This window comes from Cetorhinus maximus, chromosome 24, assembly GCF_964194155.1.
Source record: "Cetorhinus maximus chromosome 24, sCetMax3.hap1.1, whole genome shotgun sequence".
Taxonomy (NCBI): Eukaryota; Metazoa; Chordata; class Chondrichthyes; order Lamniformes; family Cetorhinidae; genus Cetorhinus; species Cetorhinus maximus.
Window position 1 is genome coordinate 41,018,575 of NC_135902.1, and position 22,474 is coordinate 41,041,048.

General features: G+C 42.0%; 1 long non-coding RNA gene across 1 annotated transcript in view; it reads left to right on the forward strand.

Moving 5' to 3' along the window:
• Window positions 1-8,071: 8,071 nt before the first annotated feature.
• Window positions 8,072-22,474, forward strand: part of LOC144699832 (uncharacterized) — a 218,895-nt gene continuing 204,492 nt past the window's right edge. Inside the window, exon 1 of the long non-coding RNA XR_013580635.1 lies at window positions 8,072-8,903. This is a non-coding gene — a long non-coding RNA (uncharacterized LOC144699832). The remainder of the gene's footprint in view (window positions 8,904-22,474) is intronic.

Here is a 22,474-nt window from a genome sequence, read left to right on the forward strand (position 1 = left end):
AATTGGCAGAAAGGCTAAACTGTCAGCAATATGTAAATGTGTAGAGTTCCTCATGGTATAGTGAAAGCATGATTAAAAATATGGATAAAAACAGGTATGAGAGATACACCAGTCCAAGGAAGAAATATATATTTCTGACCCTGCATTCCAAAATAAATAGTTTTTGGTCAGAGGTGCAAGAAATAGAGTCCCCAATGGTTGACCACTGACAAATAGCTTTGAACACATGAATCTGGATTCATTGGGACTATGCATGCCAGCGAGTACGTGGAGTTTAGATCAAGATGTTAGATGGAATTTAATCCAGACGTCAAGGGTCTCACAGGAACTCCATGTGACCTGCTGTAAGTGGCTAGAGAAATCCCTCCCTGGGCCCTGAGAGCTGTCGATCAATTAAGGGCCGGAAGCTGCCTTTTGCAGGCTGTGCCAGTGGGAGCACCTCTCTCTCCAACCCCCCACTGCAGGCACCGAGCTGGTTCAACACCTGTGGTAGCCTTAAGTGAGCAATAATTGGCAGTGGGCAGGAAGGCCTTCCAGGAGCCTTACTGTTCCAGGCTTTATTGGGCAAGAGGCAGGAAGGTGATGGGGTCCCCACCTGCCACTTTCCCACCCGATTAAATGCTCCTTGACTCCAAACTCACCTCAGGGGAGGGCATTAAATTCTGCCCATTGTGTACATTTCAGTCATTTGCCCTGTTGCAGTATTCCAACCCCAGTGCTCCAAACTGACAGCAAAATGATATTTACTTATCAACAATTTCTATTTATGTATTGTCTTTAATGTAGGAAAAAACAGAGGCACCTGTAATCCCACCACATCCCAAATAGGCGATTCTGATCCCCATCCCTGACCACTGTGTTGGTCAAAACCAGACTTTTTTGCAACCTCAGCATCATAATTGACATCCAACTCCATAATTAAGACTGCTTAAAAGAAAACAAAATGACTTGCTTTTATCTAGCATCTTTCACAATGGCCCAAAGTGCTTTATAACTAATGAAGCACTTTTGAAGTGTTAGTCCCTGCTGTAATGTAGGTAATGCACCAGCCAATTTATGCACAATAAGGTCCTAGCAACGTGACAATGACCAGATAATCTGCTTTTTTGATGTTGGTCGAGAGATAAAATCACAGCTATAAGGTCCACTCTTCCATCACCACCTACACCTCAACCCCCTCCCATGGCACCTTCCCATGCAACTGCAGAAGGTACAACACCTGCCCCTTTACTTCCCCCCTCCTCACTGTCCAAGGGCCCAAACGCTCCTTTCAAGTGAAGCAGCACTTCACTTGCACTTCCCTCAATTTAGTCTATTGCATTCGCTGCTCCCAATGCGGTCTCCTCTACATTGGAGAGATCAAATGCAGACTGGGTGACCGCTTTGCGGAAAACCTTCAGTCTGTCCGCAAGCAGGACCCAGACCTCCCTGTCGCTTGCCATTTCAACACACCACCGTGCTCGCATACCCACATGTCTGTCCTTGGCCTGCTGCAATGTTCCAGTGAAGCTCAACGCAAACTGGAGGAACAGCACCTCATCTTCCGACTAGGCACTTTACAGTCTTCCGGACTTAATATTGAGTTCAACAATTTCAGATCATGTACTCTCTCCTCCATCCCAACCCCCTTTCCGATCCCCTTTTTCCAATTATTTATAATTTTTTACAACTATATTTTTTTCTTTTCCCTCCTATTTTAAAATTTAGTTTGATCTATTGTTTCATCTCCACCTTTTAGCCCATTTCGATCCCTTCCCCCAACTCCACCCGCACTAGGGCCATCTGCCACTAGCTTGCTTCCCTTAATGTCCCCATTAGCACATCCTTTAGATAACATCACCACCGTCAACACCCCTTTGTCCTTTTGTCTATGACATCTTTGGCAGTCTCTTCTTGGCCTCCACCTATCACTGGCCCCCTATCGAGCTCTTCTGTCCCACCCCCTTCTACCACCTTATATTTCATCTCATTTCTATTTGTCTTGGTTCTGACGAAGAGTCATACGGACATGAAACGTCAATTGTATCCCTCTCCGCAGATGCTGTCAGACCTGCTGAGTTTTTCCAGGTATTTTTGTTTTTGTACTAAGAATAACTACCCTGCTCTTCTTTGAATTAGTACCATGGAATCTTTTACCTCCACATGAGAGGGCAGTCTGGGCTTTGGTTTAACATCTCATTTGAAAGAAAGCACCCCCCTAAAAGACAGTGCAATACTCCAACAATACTGCACTGCAGTGTTAGCCTAGATTTTTGTGCTCATGTGGGGCTTGAACCCACAGCTTTCTGACTCAGAGGCAAGAGTGCTACCAACTGAGTCATGACTGACATCTTACTTTCATCTATTTACATATTGCCCTCCCCTGCCCTGCCTTTGCTGTTGAAAATCTCATCCATGTTTTGATTGCCTCTGGATTCTACTGGTTTGTCTCTCAATGTTTCACCTTGCATACAGTTAAATCCATCCAAAACTCTGCAGCACTCATCCAAACACACCAAGTCCCATTCATCCATCCACCTTGTGCTTGCTAACCCAGATTGGGTCTTGGTCCACCAATGCTGGCAGTCTTAAAATACTCGCCCTAATGTTCAAAACCCTCTATTTCCTTGCCTCTCCCTATCTCTGTAATCTCGTTCTCTTCTACAACCCTCAGAAAACTCAGCCTTCTTTCAATTCAAGCCTATCGACAATCCCCTGCTTCCTTCACCCCACTGTGCCTTGACCCTACACTCCAGAATTATCTCCCTAAACCTCTCTGTCTCTTCACCTGTCTCCCCATCTTTAAGGTGCTCCTAAAACTTACCTCTTTGACTAAGTTTTTGGTCATCTCTCCTAATGACTCCTTTGGCTCTATGTCAATTTCTGTCTGACTGCATTCCTCGAGATGTGTTACTATGTTTTAGGTATTATACAAATGTAAGTTTATGGTGCACAGTTAAGCAACCAATGGGAAGAGGAGGTTCCATGGACAACAGCATCTTTAACAATGTCAGAGCCCAGCATGCAAGAACATAATATAAGGCAGAAGCATTTGCAACCAGAAATGCCAATTAGATGATTCATTCCATATAATGCCCATTCATAGCTGAGTGTACTAGATGCAACAAAGGCTATGGACCCTGACAACATCCCAGTTGTAGTGCTTAAGACCCTGTGCTCCAGAACTAGCCACGCTTCTAGCTATGTTGTTCTAGTATAGTGATGAATTAACATCTACCCGACAATGTGCAGAATTGTCTAGGTATATCCTGTCCACAATATGTATGACAAACTCCACCCGTTCAATTACTGCCCCATTAACCTAACCACAATCATCAGCAATGTGATGGGAATCAGTCATCAACTGATCGCTGTTGCTCCATTTGAATTCTATCAGCACCATTTGGCTCCAGATCTTGGTACAATCTTGGTCAAAATGGACATAATAGCAGAATTCCAGAGGTGAGGTGACAGTGACTGCTCTTGATATCAAGGCAGCGTTTGATCAAGTCTTACATCAAGGAGCCCAAATGAAACTGAAATCACAGGGGATTGGGGGCTCCTGGCTGAAGTCATGCCTGGCAAAAAGGAAGATGATTGTACTTATTGGAGACCAATCATCCCAACCCGAGACATTACTGCAGATGTTCCTCGGGACACAGCTGCCCTAGGCCCAACCATCTTCAACTGACCTTCCCTTCATCATAAGGAGACCAGAAGTGAAGGATGTTTGCTCATGATTGCACAATGTTCAGCTCCATTCACAATTTCTCATAATAGTCCATGAAGCAGTCCATGCCCGCATGCAGTGGGACCTGGACAACATTCAAACATAGGCTGATGTGGTGTGTGGCTCTTTCTTAACACCCAGGTGCCAACAAGAGAGTCCAACCAACATCCCTTGACATTCAGTGGCATTGCCATTGCCAAATCCATCACCATCAACATTCTGGGAGTCACCGTTGACCAGGAACTTAACTGGAACAGCCACATGGATGCCAGAACTATTAGAAGGTTAGACACAGGCATTCTGTAGTGGGTGGCTCAGCTCCTGACTCCCCAAAGCCTCTTCACCCACAAGACACAAGTCATGAATATGATAGAATACTCGCCACTTGCCTGGATGAGTGCAGCTGCAAAAGCATTCAGGAAGCTCAACACCATCCAGGATAAAGCAACATGCTTGATTGGCACCCTCAATTCATTCCTGGGATGAGCGGCTTATCTTATGGAGAAAGTTTGAACAGGTGGACCTTTACCTGTTGGAGTTTAGAAGAATGAGAGGTGAGCTTGTTGAAACATATAATTTGATAAGGTAGATATTGTGAGAATGTTTCCACTTGTGGGAGAGACTAGAACCAGAGGACACAGTTTAAGAATAAGACATCTTCCATTTAAGATGGAGATGAGGAGAATGTTTTTTCTCTCAAAGGATCGTTAGTCTGTGGAATTCTCTTCCCCAGAAAGCAGTGGAGGCTGGGTCATTGAATTTATTCAAGGCAGAGTTAGACAGATTTTTGATAGACAAGGGAGCTGAGGGTTATGGGAGGCAGATGGCGAAGTGGAGTTGAGACCACAACCAGATCAGCCAAGATCTTATTGAATGGTGGAGCAGGCTCAAAGGGCTGAATGGCCTACTCCTGCTCCAAAATGCTATGTTGCTACCTTGTCCACCTGCTAGAGCACATATTTTCTCCACCACCAGCGCAATGTGACTGCCCGGTGTGCTACCGGCAGGATACACTGCAACGGGTTGCCAAGACTTGTTCTGCTACACCTCCCAACCTTGTGACCTCCATTACCTTTTGAAGGGCAGGAGCCTGGGAACACCATCATCTCAAAGCTGTGCTCCAAGTTACATTGCTGCCCTGACTTGGACATAAATCACCATTCCTTCACTCTGGAGTTTTTTCCTTTGCTGCATTTCACAGGGCAAATTGTCCAGATGTTCAATATTAAGAAAAATCTAATTATGAATGTACCTGTCTCGGAAAAACACCAGCTGACCTCAAAGTTTTTTTGTGCAAGCAATAAAGTTTTTCTTCCTGCTGCCCTTGGCGATCTCTGGCGCGGACCCAGTTAATGAGTAACTATAACAGCCTTTCATTCTGATCTCCGTGGGTATTTTATGCAGCATAAGGGCACACTTGTTCGCCAGAGTCTGAATGAAGCGTTGTGGAGACACCAAATAAGGCTTGTTTCTTGGAAGTCAAAATTGTCCCTTGCATAATGGTGGCCCCCAAATTTGCTTAACAAAAAAAAATACTTGTGCCGAAAGGTCTGATATATAAATCAGATATTTCCAAGACATTTACAACGTTCCTTTCTTTCATAATGTAGAACTTTAGGTCATTCTCCAGCTTTCGCAGAGTTGAAGTTCAAAGACTGTTTTCACGGACGTGTACCAATCGCTTGGATATTTTCCACAGTTCAATATGATCTGTTGAGTGATGAGATTGCACTTGCAGCTAACTGGTAAACGCTTTTGAGGCTCAGTGCATTTTTTTTGAGTCGGGATTATGACAATTACTAAATACAAATCTATTTGCTGAGAAAGTGTTATAAAGTAGTGGGGCTGAAAGAATTCGAGGCGAGTTTGGTTTACAATGCACGCGAAAAGCTCTGAACACAATTGCTTTGTGTTTGCAGCCAGCTCTAGTCACGCAAGCTTGTGTGTACAAACTTTTAAGTAACTAGACAATAAAGTGATCGAATACAGGTATTTGACAGCATCGCGTGCAGCTCAGGTACTAGACGGCCTGGCATTCAGCCAATGTCACTCGCAGCATCCGGACTGGATTTTCCCATTCTCGGATTTTTCCCCACCTCCTTTCGGTCAGAAGACAGGCCAGCTGCCTCCTTTATTGAAACCCCGAGCTCCCTGAAACTTAACCCAAAAGCCTGGCGGGCAATCCCCCCACCGCCCACCCTTGCTATGTCACATCTGGCCAAATTAACATCAACCCCGAATAAGTTAAACGGTTGCAGCCCTGACGATTTAAGACTGCTTTGCCAATTGTGTCACAACTTAACAGCATTTCGTCCACAATAGTGGTACGCGCACCCTTCTCGCCCTTTGGTTGCAATGTAGTATGTTTTTAGTCGGAGGTGTAGCTTTATATGGCCATGATAAGATGTTCCGCTCCAGTATTCCAGCCCATGTTTTCCGAGATGATATTTTTGCGTGCTAAACACTTTAAAGATACCGAAAAGAAATGGAAGCCCCGGGCCAAGAAGGAATTGAACGTAAGGTAGCTGAACAAGAAGTTCATTCATTCTAAGGTGATCCACAGGAATAATACTGATTAGTGCATGTGTTATTCAAACTATTAAGGCACTGCCTAGGGCAACACGATAAAAGCCTACTTGCCAAACAATAATATTTAATGTTCACATGTAACACAGAGAACTAGAACTTTCATTTTACAGCCCAGCTTTGTAAGAAAGTGATTTTATTTTCTGAACTGATTTAAAAAAGACCCGTAGCTTTTGAAGCCGTGGACTTTGCAAATATATCTGAAGCAATTTAGTGGCGGATAAATATTCCCAATCCACATGAACTGAACATGAGCCAGCGTTTTATTGCCGAGTTAAAATGAATGTTTTTGGAGTAAAAGCTTTCTATTTTGTTCACCAAATCTCATTAATTCCCCTTAACCTAAATCGTGCAGATCGACGGGGTTCTTTTTTTGGCGGGTGGGGGATACATCCGAACAGTCTTGTTTTACGCGCTGTTCTCAGTTACCTAATCCTTTTAATGCTCGGGTATATTCCTCGAAATATTTAAGGGATTTTTTAAACTTAAGTCAGTATTTATGAACAAGTTGTTTTTGTTGACGCGTGATTTTGAGAACGCTTTTTACGTTCAATATTGTAGCTTGGTGCTTTAAGGCAAGTCACCAAAGTCAATTCTTTGTCACAAAATGTCACTTGTCATAAATGTCAATTTAACCTGAATTTAATTGAAAGCCATACTCATCGATCCACTGCATTTTTTTTTGCAATAATCTGCATTAGATGGTCTTGAAATATTCAGTTTTTTGAGCTGGATATTGAAATGGTCTTGAAATATTCAGTTTTTTGAGCTGGAGATTGAAAGATTATTTTTAAATTCCTATAAATCAATAGTAAAACATGTAAAACATGACAGGATGAAGCGGCCGTGAGCGCCGTCAACTTCGCAAAACTGACTGTAAATTCATGTGGTGACAATCAGGGTTTGTACAGACTTAATGTCGTTTTATTTATTGTCTAGACATTTGCAGATGGCGTGTGGTGTTAATTTGAAGTAAGAAGTAATTAGCATGGTCAAGGTCGGTTTATGAAGATCCCAAATGTTCCTGGGAAAATGTATTTATGGTTACAGTTGACTCAAGCCTGTCACTGTTGTAGTTTATTTCCACGTTTTGTTCCCTTTTTAATGGTCCTGTTTGGAAACAGAAATGCTGCCTTTGCTTCGTTGCACTCTTCCTGGTACTTCTGCTTTTTTACAATGATGAACTATTTTCCTCGTTATGGTTCTTTTCCAACCCTTTCTCTTCATTTTTCCTTCTGGTGACAGATTTACTCCAATTTGGGAATTTGCGGGAATCCTGGGAATGAGAAGTATTTCCCCAGTGTTTCCCCAGGCTGATCCAATCATCACCTGCGGTGAGGCTTTGGGAATAGGAGGAATCGCCTTGGTTGCAAATAATGACATTGCCATTATAAGGGGGAGGACACGGGCACCTTCTGGTCAACTCCGCCTGAGGAACCCACCTTGAACTGGGGTGGGAGGGGGGGAGCGCTTTAAAAAAAATTCCAGGCTCTGTGCTCAGCGCCTGCTGGTCTTTGTAGTTCTCTTCTCCGCCCCCAACGCCCCTTGGCAAAGGGATCGGCACTACAACTCCCGACAGGCTCCATGGGGCCAGCATCGGGCCGCCCCGGCTGCCAGCCGGAGCCCCGCCCCTCGTTTGTTTCTGATTGGTTGGGGGCAGCCGGGGAGGCTTGCGCTGAGTGGCCGCTCGCACAGAAACCCATCAGGTTAGGTTGAGCCCTCGCTTTATAGTCAGTGTATGGTTGACTGTCACGCATAGTAGCTGAAGCCAGCCAGCCAGGCAGGCAGTAAGTACTATGGACAAGGTACAGACAGCACTGAGGATGGAGCTCAATCCAAAGGGATCCTACTCATTGGGGCAGAAAGGGAGAGAAAGACAGGCACAATGCAACATCTGCCGACTGCTTTTAAACTACTATTGGACATCAAGAATGAATATATCCAGGATTACTTAGATTTGGACGTTTATGCATTTATTTTTCGAATTTAAAAGCTTTGGAGTTTCTAGAATGATTGGATCTAAGGAATTTTCACCAGCATTGCTGGATATGTGGATCCCTTCACCTTTTCGAGATGCATTATTTTGACCTTTTTTTAAATATTCCCTGCACTGTTTTGGGGGACACATTGATCCGGCCTTTAGGATTATTGGAATCACTGAGTCAGTACAGTTGAGCCACAAGAAATATTGGCTCTGTTGATGGAAAAATGCCTCACTCATTATTGGGAGACTTTCCTCGGATTATTGGAATTGAACCGTTTTCATTTGTGGATGGGGAAAGTGTTGGGGGTGTGTGTTTTTGCTTCAAGGAAACGAAAATGTCATGGTCACGATCATGAATCGTGGAGATGTGCAGTGTGGCTACTAGCTGGATTTATGCAGATGGCTCTAAGCGAGTTTTCTTTCTCCCCAACCAGCAAAATAAACCCTGGAATATGTTACAAGCTTCTGGAATGTTCTTGTCATTTGGGTTAACATCGCCACTGAGGATATTATATCCAGATGATGTATTGAAAAGCCTGGGATGTATAGAGGATACGATGTGGATTTAATCTCACTATGATAGTGTGGATTTTTACTACATTTTGGTTTGGAGTTAGTTAAGAGGTAGGTGTGTTTCAGCACAAAAAAATGCATTGGCAATTTAAGAAATGTTGGTTAACAGTTGAAGTCGATCACTTGATTTTTTTTTTGTTCAAACCAACCAAAAGCTGATCACTTACGTGGGCAATATCTTCTTAAAATAACCCTTTATCTGCTGCCTTTCAAGATTAATGGATTACAAAGGCCCTTTGATGAAGCACTGCTTAATTGAAATAGTGAATGCTACAGTGGGGTATTGTGACAGTATATGGCTCCATGCACATACAATATGTTACATTGTACTGTGTTTTACTGACATTGTTCAAACTGGGTTTTAGCGGGTTCCTGGCTTTTAACTATTTCCGCGCCGGTTCCTATTACATAGGACACAATTAACCCGTTTCCTTTCGCTTTCTGTGCACGTGGATCAGGTCGACTTGTACTCAATCCGTGTGTAAAAGGAAGAAAAATGTTTTGGGTCAGATATTTCCGCTTTGCCTCCGCCTTTTCATTTGTATATAATAGTTAAAAACTGCGTCTTTGATTTGAAGTGTTGACTCGTTTAAAAACATTATGATTTTCATTTATTTTTTAAGCGATCGTAATTTCAAAATTTCTTTTCCGGTTCAATTTCATGCAACTAAAATTCGTTTGGTGCTATTTATGGGCTAAATAGCTAATAATAGTAATAATTAAGGTCAGCATTTCTTCCAAGTAAGAACATGGATTTGGAAAAATGATTCTGTTTTGTTTACAAATCTTCCTTTTTTAAGTGTTTGTAATGGTTTTAACAAAAGCTGGCGTCATTCATTGAAGTTCTCCCCCTTACCTCCCTGATCGCTTGCTAATAGGTAAAGCATTGGGTCAGTGTCGATTTTTAAATGATGTCTGTTATGGCACTTGGACCAAACGAGCTGCTTTCCCTGATTCCACCACCCACCCCCCCCAAAAAAAAGCCACTTGCACCCGTGCTGCCTGTAATGCGAAGTGTGAAACAGCGTTTTGCTTCCTCCGGTGGAGTGGGACCCACACACATGCACCTGTCAGCTGCGCACCGTGCAGTATAGCTTGCGGGAAGTCAGTGATTGATAGCAGCGCCCCCCAATCCCAAGTTAAAAACTCCGCTGTCCAACTGCACAGGGGCCAATCTGTCGGTAGGTGGGGCGGTGCTTCTGCTTCATCACCACTCGGGCTGGAGCCCGGCAACAGCTTCAAACGCCGATGAGTTGTAACCTGATTCAGCACTTTCAACTCGGGGTTTTAAAAGGGCACTGCATCATTTCGCTCTCGCCAAGTCCGCTTTGTTACCCTTCAAACTATACACAAAGTAAAGACATGGCCCCTCTAATTTAAATCGTGACTGCAAATGCCATAGGACTCCCCCCCCCCCCCTCCATCAAATGCAGAATAAATGGTTTTCCTCTATTAAGTGATTTTCCTCTACATCTCTCTGAGGCCTGTACTCTAGACACTGTGTATTGTTGATGCTTTAGTTTAGCAATTCTACAATTTGCATAATTAAAATGATACATTCGAGATCTAACCAATTCTGAAATGTGATTTTGATGTGCCTTCTGATCTGTCGCACTATTTTAGTGCAGTTACTAAGAGGCAAGTGATGAATGTCATACAATTTGCCTTTTCCCCCCTCAAATGGTGCTTTTAATCCTACCTGGTGTGGTTCCATAATGTCTCTAAGAGCTCTCTCAAGAGCCCAGGCGCCACATCTGAGGTTACAGAGTTGGTGTCAGTAGACATGTGAGCTTTTTCCTTTTTTAATTATTGAGGAGGAAGGTGTTGATCACCACAGCTAATCCTTATCCAAAGCTTTTCCAGGATCACAAATGAGATCCTGGATGATTAGTTCCCTCCCCTCTTCTGGGCTGGTGACACAACAACTGAAATACTTCTCCCCCACCCCCCCACCCCATCCAACAAAATAGATTATCCTTACACAATATAGGAATTGCAGGCTCAGTACATCACATAGCACTGGGTCACTTTAAGTAACTTTGTTGGCAAGAGGGTTAATTTCCCCTTTGAGTAAATGGAATCCTCATCTTCACTGAATCACATTTCATGATGTTTTCCCCTTTCACTCTTAGAATTGTGCTGTGCTGTTACCTTAAATCAAATTTCTCTGTACATTTTTCATGTATATATGAAATAGGTTAACCTACAGTTACACCACTAGCTAAAATGCAGAAGTACAGACAATGATCAGTAAATTTTAAGTTACATCTTTAAAAATGCCAGTGTCATTGTAGCCTATAAAGTGACTGACAACATGATATCTTGGATTGTGGAATAAAGGGGAACAGTTTTCTGCCATAGACAAAAAACAGCCCCTGCTCGCAAAAAAATGAATTGTGTTCTGAACTTGGTGTGAAATCCTGATCATTCCTAAGGGTAAATAATCTAGTTTTTGATATTGGCTGTTCCATATGGAAAATACATTTAGCAGACATCTGTCCTCTGAGTGCTGACTGAGAGTAACCAAAGAAAAGATTATTGTCCTCTGGGCCACTGACATAATTTAACTCTACACTTTAATGGGCTTAATGATATATCCTCACACGGAAGCTGAGACTTTCATGTGACTTGTGATATTCCACTGGTAATTGTTCATGACAAGTTCGATAGAACTTTTAAAAATTGAAAAAGTTTAAAAAACATGCACTTAAGTGCTGCTGCTTAAGCACAAAGTGCATGTTGTGGAACATAGTATTGCTCTATTGAACTCCGAGATGGTCTAAACTGGCCTATCCAAGTGATTGTAAGCCTTCCTTTTATATGATAGTGTTGTGCGAGAGCAAGCTCCAACACTGGCAGCAACAGCAGCAAATAACTGAAGTTGTCCTCGTGCCTGCAATGGCATAGAGACAAAATTCAAAGGTTGTTTCTCATTGCATTGCCAGAGGAGCAGCTTTGTTAAACAAGTGCCTGTTGAGACACTGGTTTGTTCAGTTGGTTTTGTGCTGCTATTCCTTACAGACTTCCTGGATGATGGGGAAAGCCTGCAGTTAGAAATTGGAGTTTAAGGTCACACTATTTTCCCAACCACATTTATTTCCCGAGAGTACTCGGGTCTGTGCTGAAGTGTAAATGAAATGGTTCCAAAACTCAACATATTGTGGAACCTCCTCAACTGGAGAGAGTTTAGCAATATAAATAAGACATGGGTGGCTCTTCCTGCTGGGGGAGTTGGGCGTACGTTGCAAGAATGAGGTAGCTTTCATGAACTAATATATAGTTAACATGGCTACGATCCAACCTATGCTGAACTTGGGTGTAATCAAGACTATTCAATTGTTCCTTGAAATAGTATTATAATGCAGCAAAATTTGAAAGCATTAATTTGCTTTAGGCAACATTGTAGATCAACAGGTAAAGGTGCTACTGTATTTCATTAAGTAACGGTTGAGGCCACTTATTTACAGCAGACTATTTGTTCTGTCACAAGTGTGCACTTATTTAAAAGAAGCGTTGTGATTAATGTACTTAAAAGTTCAGAACAACGGTGGATATATTTTGACATATTTAGGGTAAATAAACATTTTTAAATGTCACTCATTCTACTACAGTATGAGCCTGTTTTTCCAGTTCTGCGTGAAGTCATGAGTCTTTGGGCAAATCAGCACAGGCGATGATAATCTCTAGTTTTAAACAGAATTGATATTATAGTCTTTTAACAGGCATCGCATTGCTGCACCCAGTCCGGTCTTGGCAGGGTCTACTATTGGGCTGTTAGATGCCTCCTTTTCCATAATATTTGTGTTTAAATTGAGGTTCAGTGAATGATGTTTGAAGGTTAATTCATTGAAACAGTGCTGCCTTCAACTGGACTTGGCTGAGCATGACTTGGAAAGAGTTATTGAAGAGGCCTCCAAATCACTGACGGGAAGTCCGGGGAAATGGGGTATTATATAAGTACCGCTTGTTAAAGGAACATTTAATGACGGACATTAACGTATGGAACACTTACACAATACTTTAAGCCCATGCGTGCACAGAAACATTTGGATGACAACATTTTAATAGAAATTCCATTCTTTAACTCCTGAGAAGGCTGAGAGAATTTTTGCACCAAAATATAAATCAAGTGTCTAAGTGGCACCTTCTGGAACTGAAAAGTATTTTTTTTTTATTTCTCTTGAGTTTGTGGGACCTGGAGCAGGGTGGCTGTGACTGCTCCACCTTTTTACAAGGGTAGTTTGGGGCAGGCACAATTGAAATGCCTGTGCAGGCGCTGGGAAGGCCACCCCAATCTTTCAAATGACCCCATCCCCAGGATTTGGGATTGGAGCTAGAGCGAGGGTAAGCGGGGCTTCCATTCCACTGCACTTGGTGGCCAAGCAAACTCCAAGGTTGTCATCTAACTAATTGTCAACCATTTCTATGTGCGCACACAAACGTCTGGTACTTGAAACCATATTTTCTACGTATCTTTTGTAGTATCTACCTGGGGGTGATCATCATCTGCCTGCAATGTTGTTCCTTTCTGCTGATTTTTTTAAATCTGAACTTTCTCAAGGTGTTTAAAACTAACAATTTTGAAGCACATGGCATTCTATTGTACTTGTGTTAAAACATTTTATGCTGAGAATCCCTTTGTTTTCACTGAAGAAAGGCAAGCATTGATAGAGCATCTCTCAGTACTTGAAATGTTTTGAGAAATTTCTCTGAATTATTTTGACAACAGACAGTTACTGATTAATGAATTAAATACTCCTCTGTTATAGGCAGAACAAGCCCACTGTGTATTGGCTAAGTGGCCACCCGATAAATCACACTTCATGTATGATGACGTTTCACGTGATGTTCTTAAAGTGTTACTTAAAATAATGCAAATAAAATCCAACCATTTTTCACATCAAAGAGGTATATCAATGCAAGAGATGAATAGAAGTGGCATCTGTACAGAGAAAGTACATAGGAGTATCTGATAGTATATAGTGATATTCCATGCAGCCTAGTCACATATGTCACATGAGTAAAATCAGCTCCTTGGAATATAAAAGGCATGTCAGCCACATATATAATTGCCAGATTTTATTGTTGTACACTTTGTATTAGATTCTATTTTTCTTTTGTGTATGGAATGATGAAATGGATGTATATGGGTGGACTCTATGAAGCTGTGTTTAATAGAATTCCCATGCTTGGAGAATGAAAGAGAAAGTCTAGAACAGAGTGCTATGTGGTCCAATCGTTCTAAGCATCCTGGTACTGCAGTTCATCAGTGTATTACCTCAAAATTGGGACAGGCTTTTCTGCGATTCCCAATGTGGAGAATTCTTTATCTCCATTAGGTTTTCCTGGAAGCCCAGGATGGAAACCAGGAACTTCCACCGAGATAGGGAATAGGAGAGGATGTTGTTTGTTTTTAGAATGCTTCCTGTAGGGTTGCCAACTGTGATTCAATATATTCCTGAAGGTTTCATCACATGACATATTGCCCCCATGCTCCAGCCATTAGTCAGCCAACACATCCATCATTGTGATGTATTGCCTTCCTACGCCAATTGGAAAGCAAAAAGGCTCATTATCCAACTTGATGGTGCTTGACTGTCAGCCAAACAGCCCTTTTTTTACCCCCATTTTCAATATTTTTATATCTACTAAAGAGAAATGTTCAAAGAAAATTTAAAGAAAAGCAATCCGTTTTTTTTAATGCCCCGATGATTTTTCTCCAGCGTTGTACATAGCAGTGCCCTGGGGATTGATCTTCGATTCCTGGAGATTCCAGGCCAATCCTGGAGGGTTGGCAACCCTAGCTTCCTGGTGGCCAGTTACAGAGCTGCATGGGTCGTGAGTTGCTGCACTCTTGGCTGGCGACGACATGGGGTTTGAGTTGCGGCAGAGCAGAATTCAGCAGTCCACCAAAGTTAAATCTGGAAGGTGTTACAAGTACAGTCATAAGGGTTGATTTTTTTTGAATCTGGACTCCATGTGGGGAGCTTTGCTTGCTGGCTGTGCATTTCAGGAAGTCATCACAGGTGCACACTCCATGGGGTATTTTGTTCCCATTTGAAGTGGAAGGAAAATCATGGGAGCATGTCCATAATTTCCTGGCAAGGATCTGTGCCATGATCGCACATTTGGAAAATGTGGACCTGAATATTAAACCAAAAATACTGGTGAAACGTGAGAGGAACTTACATGTAGAGGGTTCGTGTGTTTACTAACCGTTTTCCTTGCCATCTAAATGTAAACTGGCACATAACAGATTGAAGGAATTTTTGTTTTCTTTTTCCTGGTTTAGGCAAGGGGTTAAATAATGTTTTTATGTTAACATCTGCCCTGCCTGTTTGAATCGTATGTGTGTGGTTGGGATTGAGAAGTAGTGCTCTCACAGCGTATATCCTGTACAACTAGACTTGTTGACTAAATTTAATATTGAGACTCAGTACAAATGAGTACCAGAAAAACCTGCTTAAATTTAAAATTGAATATATATTTTTGCATGGATTTGACTTGGTGCATTTTTTTTTTCTTAATGACTAGAGGCCTGGGGGTAATTTTAACCCACTGCACTCAGCAAGTAGAACATCTCAACATTTTTTGTCCTTTTCTTACTTGATTCCTACCGGTGACCACCTTAACTGGCCATTGATCTTTAGGGGTCTGTGGTGCCTCATTGACTCAAGCTGGAGCCTAATTAGTACTTGCAAACTGATGTCGTTAGGACCCCAATGACATTTTATCTGCTGACTGAAGTGGCTATGGCCAGCGACACCCAGTCTGAAGGTGGAAGAGGCCTGGTAGGTTAAATGTTAAATTTTGCCTTGTGGGACCAGAGGAGCAGGGGTGTCATTCCAAGCCCCACGACCTCAGGACTGTCCAATATTCCCCAGCTGATAGCTGGTTGAGTGCCTCTTTCCGCCTGGTGGTACTTGGACCAGGCCTGTGAGTTAAAGTAGCCCAGGCCTCAAATTGACATTAAGTAAGGAGCTGGGGAGCGGGGTTTGACATTCATCTGTCCACCTGAGACTCCCTCCCATTTTTATCAAAAAAACCGTCCCTTTTCTCTGCCGCACACTCCTGGAGACAAGGTTACAAGAATGGGGCACTGCTTCGTTTTTGTCTGTGAACATTACCAGAAGAGAGTGACTAGTAAAGATATGCAATTCCTCTCTTCGCGCCTTAACTATTATCACTTGGGAAGGCTAGGTTTTGGGGATTCAGGGTTTGATACATTTTTAAAATAAGCTTCTTTGTTTCCAGCTGCAGTTTTTGATGTGTATACATGTTCCATCAGATCAAAAAGAGTTCGGAACCCAATCATCAAGGCCAAGGGGGTTACTGTGACATTTTAAGTATACAAAGCACAAAAGAAATGCATAATCTTGAACAGCTACCTCTACACTTCATTGGACATTAGTCCAGAATGCAGCCAGGATTTAAAATGACTCGAAGCAGAATAATTTTATCACCCTCAAAAAACAATTCTTCTATGTTAAAAATCAAACCATGGAACCACCTGTGATTTTTTTTTTCTGTGTGTTATGCGTATGTGCGTTATATATGTGTGTGTGTGTGTGTGTGATATAAATAAAATTACAAGAACCCTCTACCTTTTGTATCATATTCTCCCTCAGTTGTCTGCCTTTAAACACTCTCACACAAGGTTGAGCAGGTAGCTGTGGCTATGTCTGGAGGTTGTGGACAGATCCTGTTTTTGGAAGGGGAGAATGGATAAAGGGCCAGTGATCACACAAAGATGCTTTTAGTCCATAGAACAGATTAACTAAGACTAGTAGAATAGGCTCTCTGTTGTGGCATGCGGGGGTTGACAGGCAAGCAGTCATATTGACTGCTTGGATACTGAGTGTGTATTGGAACTCCAAAGTTTTATAAAAAAAACATTTTTCCACACACATTGCTTTATGAATACATTTCTGCTGCACGAAGCCATCATAAATCTTGAGCAGAAAGAAGAAAACAGACATTGCATCTGGCATATTTACTGAGTAATAATCTGCAAGCAGACTGACATATCATCACCTTGTGGGATATTTCAACTGCAATCCTTTTGCTTTTGAGCACTAAAAATATTTATGACTTTTAAATATGAAAGGAAATGGAACAGACCCATTTTGTCCCAGTTAGATGTTTTTTAACACTCAATTTAAATAATCATTACCTCATCTGTTGGATCTTGCAACCAGACTTTCCTGTTTCAAATCTGGACTCTCAAATCCCGTAACCTGTACAAACACAACACCAACCGTACAGCACAGGTACTTGGGTCTCTGTATAAAAGAAGCAGCAGTTCAAGTGATACTACAGAAGGGAAACAGCGTTTTTTTTTGACATCCTTGTCTTTTGCCTTAATTTCATGTCAGGGCTTTTATTTTCACTTTGTCTAAATGCTTTCCTCTATAGCCAAATTCTTGAAGGATTTGACTGAAGATTAAATCATATTAGAGAGCTTAGCCGGGAGACAGTGCTGTAATGCACCGTACTTGAGATGATGCCATCACCAGGCTCTGAAAGTATACCTCGAAGTATATTTTCAAAGGCAAAGCACAAGTGAAGGCAAATATAAATAGCAACTCAGGATGCCTTTGGCTGCCATGATTATCGGACTGTAGGAAGGATTTCTCTTTTTTTGTGCTTTCCCATGTGAAGCAGACATAGACGCTCTGTTTTTCCATGGCATTTATGTAAAAAAAAAGACTATTTTGAAGCATTTTGTGACTGACTCAGAGTTCTCAGTTTGCAGTCTGACAGAGACCCTCTGTCAGGATGCAATGTATTCCTCCAGCTTCCCCTTTCCACTGACCCCTCATTAAAATTTCTTCCAACAAGCACTTTTTTTTTTCTCTCTCTGTTTAAGAGAGGCAACTGTCTAATGCCAAGTGACTATCTGGATTGTTTTCATTGTCCGACACTCTGAAAATGTGAGTTTACAAAGAGTGCTGGAGTGTCATGTAAACTCGGTCAGGCCCTGAAAAAAAAATTCCTTTTTCCGCTGGAGACAAAGGCAGACTTTGTGTCTATGAACAGGCTCTAACAAAACAGCATTTCACGCGGGATGGTGGGCACTCTAAATCACGCTACTCTTGTCCAGTGTGAGGGCTTGCTACTAGAGCTGAGTGCTTCTGGCCAATCTCCATCTACCCACTTGCGTTATTTTAACTGCTTTAATATAACCAGCATTTTATCCACGTCTTTTCCTTACATTCCCCCACCCCTCCGCTTTTTAAAATCTCTCTTCCCCTGTTTTTTTTCCTAAAGGCATTCACTCCTTGCTAGCACTTTTTTTTCTTCCTGTCCCACAGGTGCCTTTTGATGCCTCACCCGAGCAGACATTATCCGTATGTGAGTCCAGTTACTTTTGAAAGGCCCTTTTTGCTCGTGGACGCATCACAGTGGAACCTGGTCTTGGGCATCTCCGGCAGGGAGCCAGGGTGTGGTGGGGTTGGGAGTGGGGAGGTTAGTGATCAAGCATAGGAGTCCAGGTTGATCTTCCTTTCCTATAATCTGAGACCTCAGGCCAGCTGTAGCTCTAGATCAGCACACACTGCCGATCAACCTAGGATCTCCATTGCTCACTGTGTATACTCTTGAGCTGCCATCAGTTTTCCATGATCCCTGCTTTCTCCCCGCTGTAATGGGAAACCTGGTGAAAATTAATCCCTTTTGGGACAACAAAGTTGCACACTGTCTTGTGGAAAGGAAGAAAAATCACAATTGTTGTCAGTTAAACATGTACGTAAAGTTTTACACGACCAGAAATCATCAGCTTTACGATATATTTTCACTGATGGCTATTCATAAAGACAACATGCTTAATTACTCTGGTTAAACTAGCCATTTTGAGAAGTTTCAGTGTGGCTGCTGAAAATCTATGGATATAGTTAGGAAACATCTCCATTCTTTGTTAATCAAGAGAAGAGAAATCTTGCTGGGAGAAAAATGCACTTTAAATGTGCCCATGCCATTATGTAATGGAGCTACTTCAGTGTTGAAAAATGAGCTGGACTATCCAGTGCATATAAACATACTGACAGCCTAGGCTGTGAGTAGCAATGAATGAACCCTTTGCCTTCAATAGATTTTGACCTATATGAACAATGGAGCTGTAACAGTGCTGGTACCAAGCCTGTGTTGGCTGATAATATTCCCTGGTTCAGAAATGTGTTGTTCACAGCACAAGATGCAGAGGCTTAACACCAGAGTGCACAAAGTGGACTTTTTCGTTGCCATGGAGAACAAAGGGCAAGAGAGACATTCCAGCGATCTGCTAATAACAGATTCAATCTCCAGCCGTCACCCACCGCCCCCCCCACCACACACACCAATCCTCCCAAAAAAAACCTAAGCAAGTCCTGTGCCAGTGACTATCCTGGCACAACTGGAAAGAACAGAACAATTTCAATAATTGTATTAGTGCTGTAGCTGCAATAGCAGTCCACTTCCAACTTCCAGAAACTGCCAGTGCTGCTTTGGGAACTGGAACTGATCTCATTTTTCATCTACTCTCTTGTGGCATTGCACGCAAATGTTCCTTCCATTGTCTGCTGGAGTTTAGAGAATAAATCCATATCTGATGCAAAAATACCAAACATTGATGCATAAAACGATTGCACTAATTTCAGTGTTCAGTACCTCCTAAAAGTAATTGGTACTGGTGTCAGTCGGAGAAATTAAGTATTCTTATTTGTAGCCCTGAAGTTCTTGATTTGGTGTCCAGTCTGGACTGTTTCACATTTTTGGCCACCAACTCTTGTCCGAGCGAGAGGCTATCAAATACTGTAAATTTTATTGGATTGTAGATTTAAGGGCACATTGTAAGTGGCTGGTTTTTTTTTTGGCACTGTTATTTTGTTACTGATGTGGTCTCTGGTAGGGGTACCTTTATGACTGGGATCATTTTAGAGCCAGCTCCTCAGTGCCTTGTTTCCATCTGATTTGGCTGGTGTATCAGTTCGAAGATGCGGTCCTTAATCTTGGCTTTATGTGATTTCAAAACCACAGGATCTAACTAATGCAGGCTCTGTGAAACCTAGAAGGACTGAGATTACCTGTAAGGAACTGAGATAGAAGTGGAGGTTCTTGTATAGTACAGGGTTAGATTAACTTCTGACTGGGCAATGTGTGATTGACACCAGGATGCCTGTACTCATTAACTATTTGTTGCAATTTTCATTTCATGGAGAATAATCAAAAGTTACTGACAAGTGCAAATAGAACTAAAACCAGGTGAGCACGATTTTCCATCATGATCCATAACAGTTTGTGGAAGGTTCTGGGTGATTAAGTTGGTTATATTGGTGAGATATGGAGCTATATGACTTTGTTCCTCCATTGTGCTGGGTCCTTTTGTATCTCCCCTTCCCTCCCTGAAATGGAGAGAGAACTTTTTTTAAATGCCTCACATAAAATAGCCACACTAAATGTGGTTGTCCATGCAATGTAAATGTTAATTTTCTTGTGAGAAGGCTGCTGGTTGGCCTGTAATACTCATTTGTTCTTCCCATCTGTATAGTTAGTATTGCTGTTCTATATTCCATTTTAAAATATTTTGTTTGCATTAAAGCACACACCTGTACATACTGTTCAGAATAATGGGAACATGACACAGTAAAGGTCTTGACCTATCCATTGGCTGTCTTGAAGAATTTGAGTGTGAATAGCACCACAATTATTTCTCAATAATTGAAAGTGAGCTGAGTCCCAGTGAATAAGAAATTGCCAATTAGAGACAAGTTTGAGGCAATGTTCCTTCATGTTTTCTTCTATTCGTGGTGAATAACTTGTGCATTACATAAAGTATTGGTTTAATCCCTCCTAATGCAAGATAAAGGCAATTTTAAAAAGTGTGGATGTTAGTTTTTCCTGAAATAAAGGCTTAAATTTTTGAATTAAATACAATAAAAATTTGACTTCCACGTCATTGTGATGTCACAGTAGCGGCTTTGATTTGAGTTAATACGTGCTTCTGTATATGCTGCTGGTTAGGTTGTGAAAGGCAAATCGCTTACTCTTCACTTACAATGGAGCAGGGTTATTTTTATCCCAGTCGAGCCAAAAAGATAGGGAACCAATGTTGTATAGGATTGCAGAGACTGGCAAGCGTTAGAAATGCATTTGCGTGTGAGACAGTTGCAAATGCGGTAAGTTTTGCTATCCATTCATATTTTGTAGAGATACACGTGTATGTTTCTTTCTCTTAATAGAGGGTAACTAATCTTCATCATCCTTCTCTAAGCCAAGCGTTAAGCAGATGGTTAGTTTCTCCTACGCGCCACCCCGAGCTCTCAATGCTGGCGTTGATAGATGGATTTGCTCACAGGCCTAGGAGATTTAGCTGCTTCAGTAAACTCTTAATTTCTGAATCATAGAACCCAGGAAAACGCTTGAACTGGATCTCCAGCTTCGGGTAGTGGTACGCTCGCTACGATTGGCTGTAGTGTTCCTGGGTTGGAGAAGGGAAGGTTACTTTGGCTTTCCACTCTTGAAAACTTAGCAGTGACCCCTAGCTGAAAGGTGGCATCGTAGAAACCAGGTGAGGACAGGATTGGCTTCAATTCTGATCTCTTCCAACAGTCAGATAGCCAGTCACGAATAACTGTTGCGGCTTGGATGTGAATGATGGTCACTTGAGCAAAGTATTGGAGGCTAACCACCACCTATGAAACTTATCCCATGAGGTGGGGGGGGGGGGGGGCGGGGGATGGGGGTAAATGTCTTCAGGAGAGACTGCTATATAAAAGAAATCTTAAAAACTAAGGATGTTCAGTTTCTCTCGAGTGCTCTACTCAATGGCTTGACTGAGTAGAAATGGAATTATCGCTGGCTGACCAATTTGGAAGTTGAAATCAAGGGTCAGCTTTAAGTGAAATGATGTACCAAATTTTACAAATTCAATTGAAATGCAATCATTAGAAAATCCCCTCTGATGTCTCATTTAAATGAGAATTAAAAAAAACCAATAAAAATATGCAGACACTGATCAGTTATCTTGCCATGATATCTGGCTGCTTCAGTCAAAACATTTGAAGATGGTATTACTGCTGACAATGGACAAGGGATGTTTTAACTTAGAATGTCTGGCAGCCTTAATTTATAAGTGTCACAGGTTGTCATCACTTCTGACAGTCTCCACCTTATGCTGAGAGCTTTTCTTTTGGGATGGCACCATCTAGAATCCAAATGAATCTGTAAATTTTGGGTTACACAGTGCTACTAACTGACTGACCAGTGAGCACAATTCACCAGTGAAGATTTGCACTTTAATTGTGTTTGTGAGCTCCTCACGGCGAAGAGTGTTGGCATTTGAGATTGGAGCATTTTTCTTTCCATTTCGGTCATTTAGCATCACCATTAACCATTTTGAGGTTGATCACAGGACAGATGTGGAGTGAACCTCCCTTTACACTGAAGAGGCAGTGTGTAGCAGACAGCCCCTTCTGCTTTTATTTTGATGTGCAACTTTATTAATACTTCCCGCACTAATCATTCTGTGACCTATTGGTGCCAATGAGTCCAAAATTTGGCGTTAAGTTTGTGCTGTTGGCCCTAGTCAAGCAAGAATCAAGATCGACTCTGCTCAACCATTTTTACGTTTGATTTCAAATAAGTAT